Raw genomic sequence first — 12,321 nt, 5'->3', positions numbered from 1 at the left:
GCAATGGTTAGTCAATTACATATACCCTAAATAAATCAAGAAAACCACTTTTGATTGAAATTTTTGACATTTTAAATTTTTTTGTAGAAGGCATTTCAGATTTTTTTTCCAACAGCAAAATGTATCAATACAATTTATTACTGACAATAATTAAGTGTAACATCTCTCTCAGATTGAGAAAAATAAATAATTAATACCCTTCCCTTCTGGGTAAAGTTAATATCCATTATTCTAGGAGGCTCTTCTGGTCTTCTTGGCATGAAGGGTCCTCACTAGGAAACAAAAGTCCACCCTCCCAAGGAAGGAAAGCTTACAGTTCTTTCAAACTTGAGTCTCAACAGGCTAACTGGATTCATTCTGCAGCAAGGCACAAAACAGACAACATACAGAGAAAACCGAGTCCCCTCTAAGGTGTCAGGAACATTCTTTTCTTCACCCCCAGTTCATAGGGCAATCAGATCCTCTGGCTTCTCTTCCTTGATCCATTTAGCCGGATCATAGTGATTGGGACTTGGTTTTTAATTGTGATCCCATTGGACAGCAGGTAATTTGTGGTGTATGATCTCTGATCTCCAGACCTCAAGTGATAAACCAAGGCATGTTTGTAGATATTTCTTCATTGCTGCATTTCTTCCACCTTGTGGTTGAGGGCCTCCCTTATTCCTTGCTGTTTTGTAGAATCTTTAATAATTGTTTGGTCATTGTGCACCACTAACCATGAATCTCTATTTTCTACAAAGTTCATTACATTTACTGGAACATAGGGTACTGTAATCAGAAGATTCCCTGAACCTTCCTTCCTATGATCTGCTATCCATGTGAGACTTTATATAGAGAGTTCAGTTCTCCGAAGTGGCTGAGGACCACCCAATATTGATCCCTCACTTCAACTGGAACACATATCTTCACCAGCTATGGTGTTGGTGTTCCTTGACAGACCACTGTCCAGAGCAGGGTCTCCTCCCTCCTGAACGGCAGGGAGACCCACTCATGGGTACTGACCCCATCCCCAAGGAAATGCCTGAACTGAAGTCCAGTGTTGTTAGCTCCATAGCCATCCAGCACATTTCTATAATATCCAAGCATCTGAGCTGCAAGGAAATTGGGGCAATGAAGAAGCACTATGGGTCGACCTAAAAAAAGATGACGGAGCATCCATTTATATTGGAGTGGTTTACAGGCCTCCAAACCAAAACGAAGAACTGGACAGAGATCTGGTTGAAGACATCCAAAAGATAGGAAAGAAGGGAAAAGTGGTGATCGTTGGAGACTTTAATATGCCAGATGTTGACTGGAAAATCCCATCTGCAGAATCTAAAAATAGTAGAGCGATAGTGGATGCCATGCAAGTAACTTTGTTCAAACAAATGGTAATGGAACCCACTAGAGAAGGGACTATACTCGACTTAGTGCTCACTAATGGAGATAATGTTTCTGATGTCCAAGTGGATGCCCACCTCAGCACCAGTGATCATCAAACAGTATGGTTTAATATCACTAAAAGAATATGGAAAAGAAGCACAAAGACCTGAGTTTTACAGTTCAAAAACACGGACTTTGAGGAAATGGGGAAGTACCTAGGGGAAGAACTAAAAGGCTGAGAGAACGAGAGAGATGTGGATCAGCAGTGGACCAATCTAAAAGGAGCAATTACCAAGACAACTACTCTATATGTTAGAAATGTAAAGAAAAGCAAAAGAAAAATGAAACCTATCTGGTTCTCAAAGGAGGTGGCTGACAAAATTAAGGCTAAAAGAACAGCATTCAAGAAATATAAAAGATCCCAAAGGGAGGAGCACAAAGAAGAATATTTGATTCAACTGAGGGAGACAAAGAAATTAATCAAGTCGGCAAAAAGTCAAGTGGAAGAGAGGATTGCCAAGGAGATAAAGAATGGTGACAAAACATTTTTCAGATACATCAGTGAAAAGAGAAAAGTTCAAAGTGGTATAAGAACATAAGAAAATGCCATACTGGGTCATACCAAGGGTCCATCAAGCCCAGCATCCTGTTTCCAACAGTGGCCAATCCAGGCCATAAGAACCTGGCAAGTACCCAAAAACTAAGTCTATTCCATGTAACCATTGCTAATGGCAGTGGCTATTCTCTAAGTGAACTTAATAGCAGGTAATGGACTTCTCCTCCAAGAACTTATCCAATCCTTTTTTAAACACAGCTATACTAACTGCTCTAACCACATTCTCTGGCAACAAATTCCAGAGTGAAATTGAAAGGTGGAAATGATCAATGTGTGGAAATGATCAATGTGTGGAGAGAGACGAAGAGATGGCAGAAATATTAAACGAATACTTCAGTTCTGTGTTCACTAAAGAAGACCCTGGAGAAGGACCATCTCTACACAACAAGAAACTGGAGGGGAGTGGAGTAGATGAAAATCCTTTTACAGTAGAAAATGTATGGGAAGAGCTAAAGAATCTGAAAGTGTTGAAACTTTAGCAGTGAACTGTGAACTGACAGGACCTTGGGCTGCCAGTCCCTTCACTAATCCATTCTGAGCATTAGGTGTGCCATATCTGCTGGTGCTTCTACTTTGTTTCCTGGCACTTATATTAAAGGAGGAATAGACTAGTGGATATAGCAGTAGATCAGAAGCAACAGAGGATAGAATTCCTGTCCCACTGCTACTCTTTAGGCAAATTATTTCACCCTCCATTGCCTCAGATAAGACTTATGAGTACATTTTCAAAGGGGTTCCATGTTCACAGAAGTAGCATCATTCATGTGCTTACTTTATAAACATTGAAACTAAGGGCATGTTTGTGGTTTCACATCCACATTTTACCAGCGCAAAAAAAAGTGGAGGTCTAAGGGCATTACAAGTTGGGGTCAAGAATTACATAAGCAACTTGCTATTTTATAAGAGATATATGCAAACTTATTTGTATAATTCTACACCTGCTAATTTACTAGCACAAGTGAAATAAGATTTGTCTCGTCTGCAATTTTTGGGTTGGAGATTTGGGGGAACATGTGGGGTTTCAGAATGAAATGCTAGAGGGTCTATGTGAGCTGGAGATGGACTCGGTGAACTGACAGGATTATTAGTGAACTGGTGATTTAAATATGCTTGCAAGTATTTTGAAAATGGTATACATTGCATATTTTATAAATACCAGCTCCGCATATAAATCGGGTTATTATGTATACCTGTTATAATTTTTTCACACCTAAAATATATGCTCATATTTTTATAAAATAAGTAGAAAAAGTAAGCGCTTTCATTATAGTGGAAATATTTGTGTGTACTGAAACACTGAGTACACTTTTGGAGAAGAACTATGTGGAATTTTATAAATGATATAGCTCCTGCTGCACCGTATATAAAATGCTGAGCTAAATCTTTGTGTGTTTACTTATGTATTCAAATGCTGTAGCAGGAGCGGGAGGCCTTGACCATCTGATATGCTCGGAGGACTTCGCAATCTGTAGTGGATCTGAAGGTGGGAGCGCTAAGGGGCGCTCACGATCCCGGGAAGAAGTATGCCTTTGGACCTCAGTGAACCAGGAGAGGAGCTCCAAGGATGCGCCGAAGCAGGTGAGACAGATCCTCCTCTGGGTGGAGACTGGTAGCCCAAGCCCCTGCCAACCTGCATGGCCTCGGTGAGGCCAACAATGCAAGGTTGGTCTCTGAGTAGTCCTCCAACCACTCTAAGCCCTTTCGGACCTGCCGCTGGATAATGGCAGGCCGGACAGGAGACAAAGGTGGACGAAGACTCTGGAGCTGAAGACTCAGATGAGGGACTTGAACTGTGGAGACCAGACAAGGAACTTGGAACGTGGAGACTCAGATGAGGAAATTGGAACATAGAGACTCAGACAAAGAATGGGCAAAGTCCCTCAAGCGCTCTACACAGCCCAACTGAGCTGGTTGTGGACCACACTGTCCCCTATGCGCCCTACACAGCTGGTAGGGCGCATAGGGGACAGTGCTGGTCGCGGACCATGAGGAGAGCGGGGCAAGCTCTGGACAACAAGACAGGTCAGGAATGAAGCAACTCCTTGAATCCTCCAAAGTTGGAACAGGACACAGGCTCAGAATTAAAACACAGAACTTGGAACCTGGAACTCAGAATTTAAAAACAAGGAACCTCCGGAGGCACAGGCTATTAAGGACCTGGAACATCAGGATTGGGTCACGGAATATCAAGACTTGGAACACGGAACATCAGGACTGGATCATCAGGACTTGGAACATCAGGACTGGGTCATGGAACATCAGGACTTGGATCATGGAACATCAGGACTGGATCATCAGGACTTGAAACATCAGGACTGAGTCACAGAACATAAGGACTGGACCATGGAACATCAGGACTTGGATCATGGAACATCAGGACTAGATCATCAGGACTTGGAACATCAGGACTGGGTTACGGAACATCAGGACTGGACCATGAAACATTAGGAATGGAACATGGAACATCAGGACTGGATCATCAGGACTTGAAACATCAGGACTGAGTCACAGAACATAAGGACTGGACCATGGAACATCAGGACTTGGATCATGGAACATCAGGACTAGATCATCAGGACTTGGAACATCAGGACTGGGTTACGGAACATCAGGACTGGACCATGAAACATTAGGAATGGAACATGGAACATCAGCAGAGACCAGGGACACAGACAACGAGGGATCCCATAAAGAACAAGGAAAGCCAAGCAGGAGCGAAGACGAGAAGTCCTAGGGAGGACTAACCCCTTGCAAAGGCAAAGCTGGAATGAAGCTGAGTCCATTTGTAGGGCTGAAGATGAGGAGATGCCCAGGGAGGAGTTCAGGTGGGGCCTGGGGCATATCCGGCCACGGCCCCTTAAATATAGAAGGAAGGTGCGGTCTCGCCCCTTAGGGGAAGTGGGCAGGACCCTGGACAGCAGCTTCCCTGCCGCTGCACTTGAGCAGGAGGAGAAACGGGCTGAAGGGCAGGCCCCAACATCGACAGCGGCATCCTGCTGCAGAAGAGATAGCTGAGAGTGGCACCCTGCCCTGAATAAATCGGATAACGGAGCCCCTCCCTCAGAGGGAGCAAGGAAATGTCGGCGGCCTCCAGGCTACGAGGAACTGATGTCAGCGGCCTCCTGCCGCGTGGAAAACGAAGACCGCGGGATCCCGACCGCGGGAGAGAGGGCAGACATGGGCGGCCTCTTGCCGTGAAGGTAAGCCCCTGCTCATGCCTAAGCCCGAGAGCAGGAGCGCAACAATGCAGTACTGTGAATAGTTTTGAAAGTTAGACTTCCTGATTGTAAGACCTCTGAATGCAATCCACTTTGAAGTGTCAAAAAACCCTTCTTACTGATTGCTGCTGAAAATTCCTTAGAAGTAACAGATGATAGCTGCCTGTGTAGCCCAGTGAGTGCACATCTTGTACAATCTGCAGAGCATGCTAGCATGTTTAGCTATTGTTTCCATTACATTTATAAAAATCTTTCTTACTAAGAACAGCATGCATGGAATGTGGGAAACTCCAGACTGAGAAACCCAGTGCCTGCCAACTAGGATGTATCTGTTATAGTTATATTGTGTCACCTGTATCTTCTTCAATTGTGTATGTGTGCCAGCTATAGGCTGCAAGTACTTCTTACTTTCTCTACAATGCTGGATTCAGTTATAACATAAAATTACTTGGACGTCATTAAATTATGTTTTTTGCCTTGCCATGCTGTTTGACATTTTGGCAATTTTGGTCAAAATATCTACAAAATGTTTACAATATGTGACCTAAATTAATGCTCCTATTTAAAAAGTTTATGATTTCAGTTTATAAAGCCAGTGTCTTGAAAGGTGGCTACTATATCACTTTCCTTGTGTTACTAATATGTGTGTGAGAGGCCCTGTAAATGTAGGCCTCTAGAACATTGTTTATAGTACCTTACATATATGATGACATCTTGTTTTGAAAATCCTTCAATGCAGACATGTACTTCCTAGAGCTGAAGATTAATGCTAGACTTTCCACTACTGTTTCCACCACTTTTAATCATTTTCTGTCATCTTGCCAATCTGAAGACCTTATTCTTTGTTTCCTTTTCCAGATCATTTATGAATATATTAAACAACACACGACCCATTATAGATCCCTGTGGTACTCTTCTAATGACATTTATCCATTTAGAAGGCTGATCATATAGTACTACCATCTGTTTCCTTTTAACCAGTTACCAATTCATATTTGGACACTGCCTTCTACCCCATTAATTTTTAATTTCTGGAGGGACTTTGTCAAATAATCTCTGAAAATCCAAATATACTTTATTAACTGGCTCACCTTTACATGTTTATTTAAACCTTCAAAAAATCTAAAAGATTGGTGAGGCAAATTTTTCCTTTGCAAAAATCATGTTGACTCTTCCTCATCAAGCAATGTTTATCTACATGGCCAGTGATTTTGTTTTTAATAATAGCTTTTACCATTTTTTCCCAGCAGTGACATCAGATTCATCAGTCTGTAGTTTTCTGGATCATCTCTGGAGCCCTTTTTAAAAATTGACATTATATTGGCCACCCATCAGTCTACAGGTAATACGGCCATTTTAAATTATAGGTTAGGTTATAAATTACTAGTAACAGATTTGCAATTTCATGTTGAGTTCTTTCACGACTCTGAATTAAATAATGTCCTCTCCTAGTGATTTGTTACTCTTTATTTTGTTAGTTTGAGATATTACATCTTCCCTTATCATAAGGATTTGCTTTAGTTATTCAGCATCATCACCATGAAAAAATATTTCTGATGTGGATATGTTTCTAACACCCTCCTCTGTAAAGACCAAGGAAAATAATACATTTATTTCTGTGATAAAAATGCTCAGTAATAAAGATGAAAGATTTCTGATTTTTTGTAATATTGACTGAACATAGGTTTCCCTGGATCAGGGCACTTATTTTGATTCATTGGTAGAATTACTGTTAGAAATAGCTAAGGGACCTGTAATTCTAGGGAGGAGCACTTTAATTTAACTATCCATTTGCAATTAGACAATTCCTCTTTTGCCATGCAAGCTTAAAAGCAAACATTGAGATAAACTACTTAAGTTAATGGAAACAGTAGGTTTAGTGGATAGTTGGAGGGTGTGGAACCCTACCAGTAAAGATTTCACATATTTTCAGCATCCAATGTATCATATTCTATAATAGATATGCTGCTGTGTTCACCTGGGTTAATGGGAAGCTACACATAGTAGGTATATAATCTCAGGTCTGGACAGATCATTCATCCATATGGGGAGGAATTCATCAATTTTAATCGTTTTCAACCATAGAAAGATTGGAGATTGAATGATGCACTAATACGGGATGAGGATTTTGGTAATAAAGATAGAACAAGAAATTCAAAATGATTTGGCTAATAATGACAAGAGATGTAAGTGAGGCAATTCTTTGGGATGGATTAAAGTGTATCTTAAGGGGGAAATGAACTATGTGGGCCTCGCAAGATAAAAAGAGCAGACAAGGGAATGCTGAGAGTCTAAGGAAAACTATAATGGATTTGGAAAAATAGCAAAAAGAAAGGAGATCCTCAAAAATATTAGCCCAATTGGAAAAGATGAGAAATCATCTAAAATCGATAAGAACATAAGAAAATGCCATACTGGGTCAGACCAAGGGTCCATCAAGCCCAGCATCCTGTTTCCAACAGTGGTCAATCCAGGCCATAAGAACCTGGCAAGTACCCAAAAACTAAGTCTATTCCATGTAACCATTACTAATGGCAGTGGCTATTCTCTAAGTGAACTTAATAGCAGGTAATGGACTTCTCCTCCAAGAACTTATCCAATCCTTTTTTAAACACAGCTATACTAACTGCACTAACCACATTCTCTGGCAACAAATTCCAGAGTTTAATTGTGCGTTGAGTAAAAAAGAACTTTCTCCGATTAGTTTTAAATGTGCCCCATGCTAACTTCATGGAATGCCCCCTAGTCTTTCTACTATCCGAAAGAGTAAATAACTGATTCACATCTACCCGTTCTAGACCTCTCATGATTTTAAACACCTCTATCATATCCCCCCTCAGTCGTCTCTTCTCCAAGCTGAAAAGTCCTAACCTCTTTAGTCTTTCCTCATAGGGGAGTTGTTCCATTCCCCTTATCATTTTGGTAGCCCTTCTCTGTACCTTCTCCATCGCAATTATATCTTTTTTGAGATGCGGCGACCAGAATTGTACACAGTATTCAAGGTGCGGTCTCACCATGGAGCGATACAGAGGCATTATGACATTTTCCGTTTTATTCACCATTCCTTTTCTAATAATTCCCAACATTCTGTTTGCTTTTTTTACTGCTGCAGCACACATAAGAGTGCCGCAGCACACATAAGATGTTGCAGGATCATATTAATTATCAAATGAAGGAGGTAAAGCAAACATAGGCCTGGATTTATCAAAATGCACTAAATATTGCATGTGATAGGAAAAGGGGTGTGCTTTATGTTCAAGCTCCTGGAGAGCCAGCCTAGCTGTCAGGGCCCTTCTACAACAGAGAGAGAGAGAGAGAGAGAGAGAGAGAGATAGAGGTTGGTCTGCTCTTGGTTCCTAATTGTCGCAGACTGCTCACTACTGTCTCTTGTCAGGACGTCTCCTCTCTCCGGTCTCCTGGCCACACCTAGACTTCTCCCTGCTCAATAGCAGAGTGCTGATATGCTTCAGACTCCCTTTTACTATTCCTTTCCAGATCATTCTCAGGGTTCACTTCCCAGCCTACAGGGTGTCCTTCACTTCCAGGGTTGCTCCTAGGGTCGCTTCTTTTAGGGACTCACTCCTCTTTTAGGGTTTCACTCCCAAGGTCCTTTTCTCTACTTATTTATCCCCCTGTCTTATACTTTCTAGCTGATAAATATGCATAAGCTCAACATGTGGTGGATGGAGAGTCTTTACCGTATTGCAGGTCTTTTCCCCTCCTATTTCTTTAGGGGAGACAGCCACATCTGTATGCCAAGCTGTTATGCCAGAGTGTTTTTCTCTATCTCAGACTGCCCCCCCCCCCCTTTGTTTTTCAAGGGTGGGGGTCTTTCTGACATCTGGACTTGTTGCAAATCCTTGACTCCTGCTTAGGGGCTTAGCTACTTTATTGTCCTTCTGTCTGCTCTTTTATTTACACAGACACTTAGACAGGCAGATCTAGATAAAGTATCCTTTAGTGTAAAGTTCTCATCAGGTCAAAATTTCTTCTTTTCCACTGAGCTGTGACAGTACTTTTGGGGCCTGTCAGTATTTGGCCTGTACATTTCTTGGCTATTATGATTCATTTTTGGTGATTCTGTCGTAAAACATGAGACATCTCCCTACAGAAATCCTAATTGCAATTAAAAGTTTAGAACCTGATAAATCACCTGGTCTAGAGTGATGTTCTGCACGATTCTACAAGCAATTTGCTAATTGCCTATTGGGACCTTTATAAAGACTATTTAATAGTTTATTAGTATAGGTAACATTGCCTTCCTCTATGTGCATGGTGGGTATTATAGTATTTCTAAAGGAAGTTAAAGATAAAATTATCTGTGGATCCTACAGATCCATATTGTTATTTAATATCAATATAAAATAGTAGTGAAAATCTTGGCAGACCAGTTTGCTAAGGTTATGCCATATTTGATACATGAAAATCAGTCAAGTTTCATAATAAGGAGAAGTACTTCAGATAATATTAGAAGAATATTGAATTTGATTTGGGCCTCAGGTGAATTAAATCAAGCCACTCTTCTTTTGGCCATATATGCTGAGAAAGCATTCAATAGGGTCCACTGTAATTTTATGGAGAAGTGTGGGTTAGGAGACCATTTCCAGTTGTGAATTCAAAAGCTATATAAGTATCCTCAGGCCTGGGTAAAGGAGAATTGGGATATTAGGAAGCCTTTACTCTAGAAAAAGGTATACACCAGGAATATCCCTTGACAGCGCTTCTCTTTTCCCTAGTAATAGATCCACTGGTGGTGAAAATTTGACAGTCTAAGGATAAACAAGGGATCAAAATAAGGCAAATATATTATAAAATACCAATGTTTGCAGATGATGTGATGTTTCCACACATTGAAATTCTTGCCAGTAGTGGTGGCAGAGTTGTCGCAATTTGGTAGGGTATCCAGATATTAAATAAGTGTGAGTAAATCAGAAGTACTAAATACATCTATACTGAAAGGGTTAACAACAAGACTACAAGATAATTTTTCCATTTAAATGGACTCAAAACTATGTAAAATACTTAGTTGCCTGAGATCTGGCAACTAGCTCAGTTAAATCATTCCTCATTGATAAAGATTTGATATTTGATCTTTACAACTGGGGCAAATCCAGTCTTTCTTGGCTAGGAAGAAAGTGTTAAATCTACGCCCAATTTTATAAGATGTGCGTGCTGCTGCGCGCATGTTATAAAATCCAAGCTCGACGCACTCAAGGGGGTGCACACGTGCACCTTGTACACGCCAAGCCCGAGGGGAGCCCCAATGGCTTTCCTCATTCCCTCCAAGGCCACTCCGAAAGCATACCAGGAACAACGGTTAACAAATAGGAGCGGCCTCGGAGGGAACTTTTTTTCGGCCCCCTCCCCACCTTCCCCTCCCTTCCCCTATCTAACCCACCCCCCAACCCTAACTAAATCGTCCCCACTACCTTTATTTCCAAAGTTATGCTTGCCCGAGGCAGGTGTAACTTGTGCACGCTGGCTCGCCATCCCCCAGCACAAGCCACTGTGCTGGAGGATTCGGCCCCCTGACCCCCCAGACCCGTCCCATACCGCCGCCATGCCCCCGGACCCACCCCTTCCTGCCCCTTTTTCAAAGCCCTGGGACATACGTGCATCCCGAGGCTTGAGTGCGCCACTGAGCCTATGCAAAATAGGCTCAGCACACATGGGGCAGATTTTTTCAGGTTACGCGCATATGTTACGTGCGTAGCCTTTGAAAATCTGCCCCATATTGAATAAAGTACAGAGATGATTCTCAGAATTTTTTGGCAGAAAAATATACCCTGGATTTCTCAACACATTATGTTGGGGTAGTCTGAGAGTCCCAATTATCAAATGATATTATAAGGTAGCTCAAATAAAAGCAATAATTATTTATTGTTTATTTATTATTTACTTATTGGTTTTATATATTGTCATTCAGTATTCTATCACAATGGTTAACAAAGCATAAAACATTAAGGGGTAGATTTTCAAACAAGGCGCGTTGGCGTACTTTTGTTGGCGCTCCAGGCGCCAACAAAAGTACGCCAACGTGCCAACGCGGGATTTTAGTAGATACGCGCGGAGCCGCGCGTATCCACTAAAATCCTGGATCGGCGCGCGCAAGGCTATGAATTCTGTATAGCCGGCGCGCGCCGAGCCGCGCTGCCTACCCCCGTTCCCTCCAAGGCCGCTCCGAAATCGGAGCGGCCTTGGAGGGAACGGGGGTAGGCAGCGCGCCTGTCTACACACCCCCCTTACCTTTCTCCGGGGATTTACGCCTCCCGGAGGGAGAAGTAAATCCCCGTGCGCCAGCGGGCCTCCTGCGCACTGGGCCGCGACCTGGGGGCGGGTACGGAGGGCGCGGCCACGCCCCCGGACCGTCCCGGGCCGTAGCCACGCCCCCGTAGCCACCCCCAAAACGCTGCCGACACGCCCCCGAAACGCCGCGACGACCGGGCCCGCCCCCGACACGCCACCCTCGGAGAACCCCGGGACTTACGCGAGTCCCGGGGCTCTGCGCGCGCCGGTAGGCCTATGTAAAATAGGCTCACAGGCGCACAGGGCCCAGCTCGCCTAAATCCGCCCGGTTTTGGGTGGATTTAGGGGAGCAGGGCTCTGAAAATCTGCCCCTAAATGAGAACACATCATACAAGCAAAATAAGATTATAAATATAAAAAAAATGAAAATTAAAATACACTAATTTAACAAAATAAAATTACTAAATTAACTTAAGATAATTATACAGTAAAAAAGTAATAAAATAAAACAGGAAAATCAAATTATTCAAAATAAAAACCTCACTATTGTTAAATCTTTCCATGTCAATGGTTGCTTTCTAGTTGATAGATCATCTCCAAGCCATTGATGTTATTTCATTCCTGCTCTTGTTCCTGGTATGCTTTCATAAATAGTCATGTCTTTAATTCTTTTTTGGAAGTTTTTAAATTACTTTTTAATCATTGTTCAGTTGGTAATGAGTTCCATATTTTAGGGCTCACAATCAATATTGTGCTGGATCTCACCTCGCTCAAGTGTGCAGTATGTATTGAAGGAACCATTAATAATCCTTTGTCGATCTAAGATTACATTGAGGCGTATGTAAATGAATTGCCGCATTTAACCATTCTGTTTGCTCT

Source organism: Rhinatrema bivittatum, chromosome 2, assembly GCF_901001135.1.
Source record: "Rhinatrema bivittatum chromosome 2, aRhiBiv1.1, whole genome shotgun sequence".
Lineage (NCBI taxonomy): Eukaryota > Metazoa > Chordata > Amphibia > Gymnophiona > Rhinatrematidae > Rhinatrema > Rhinatrema bivittatum.
This window is presented reverse-complemented; position numbering follows the sequence as displayed.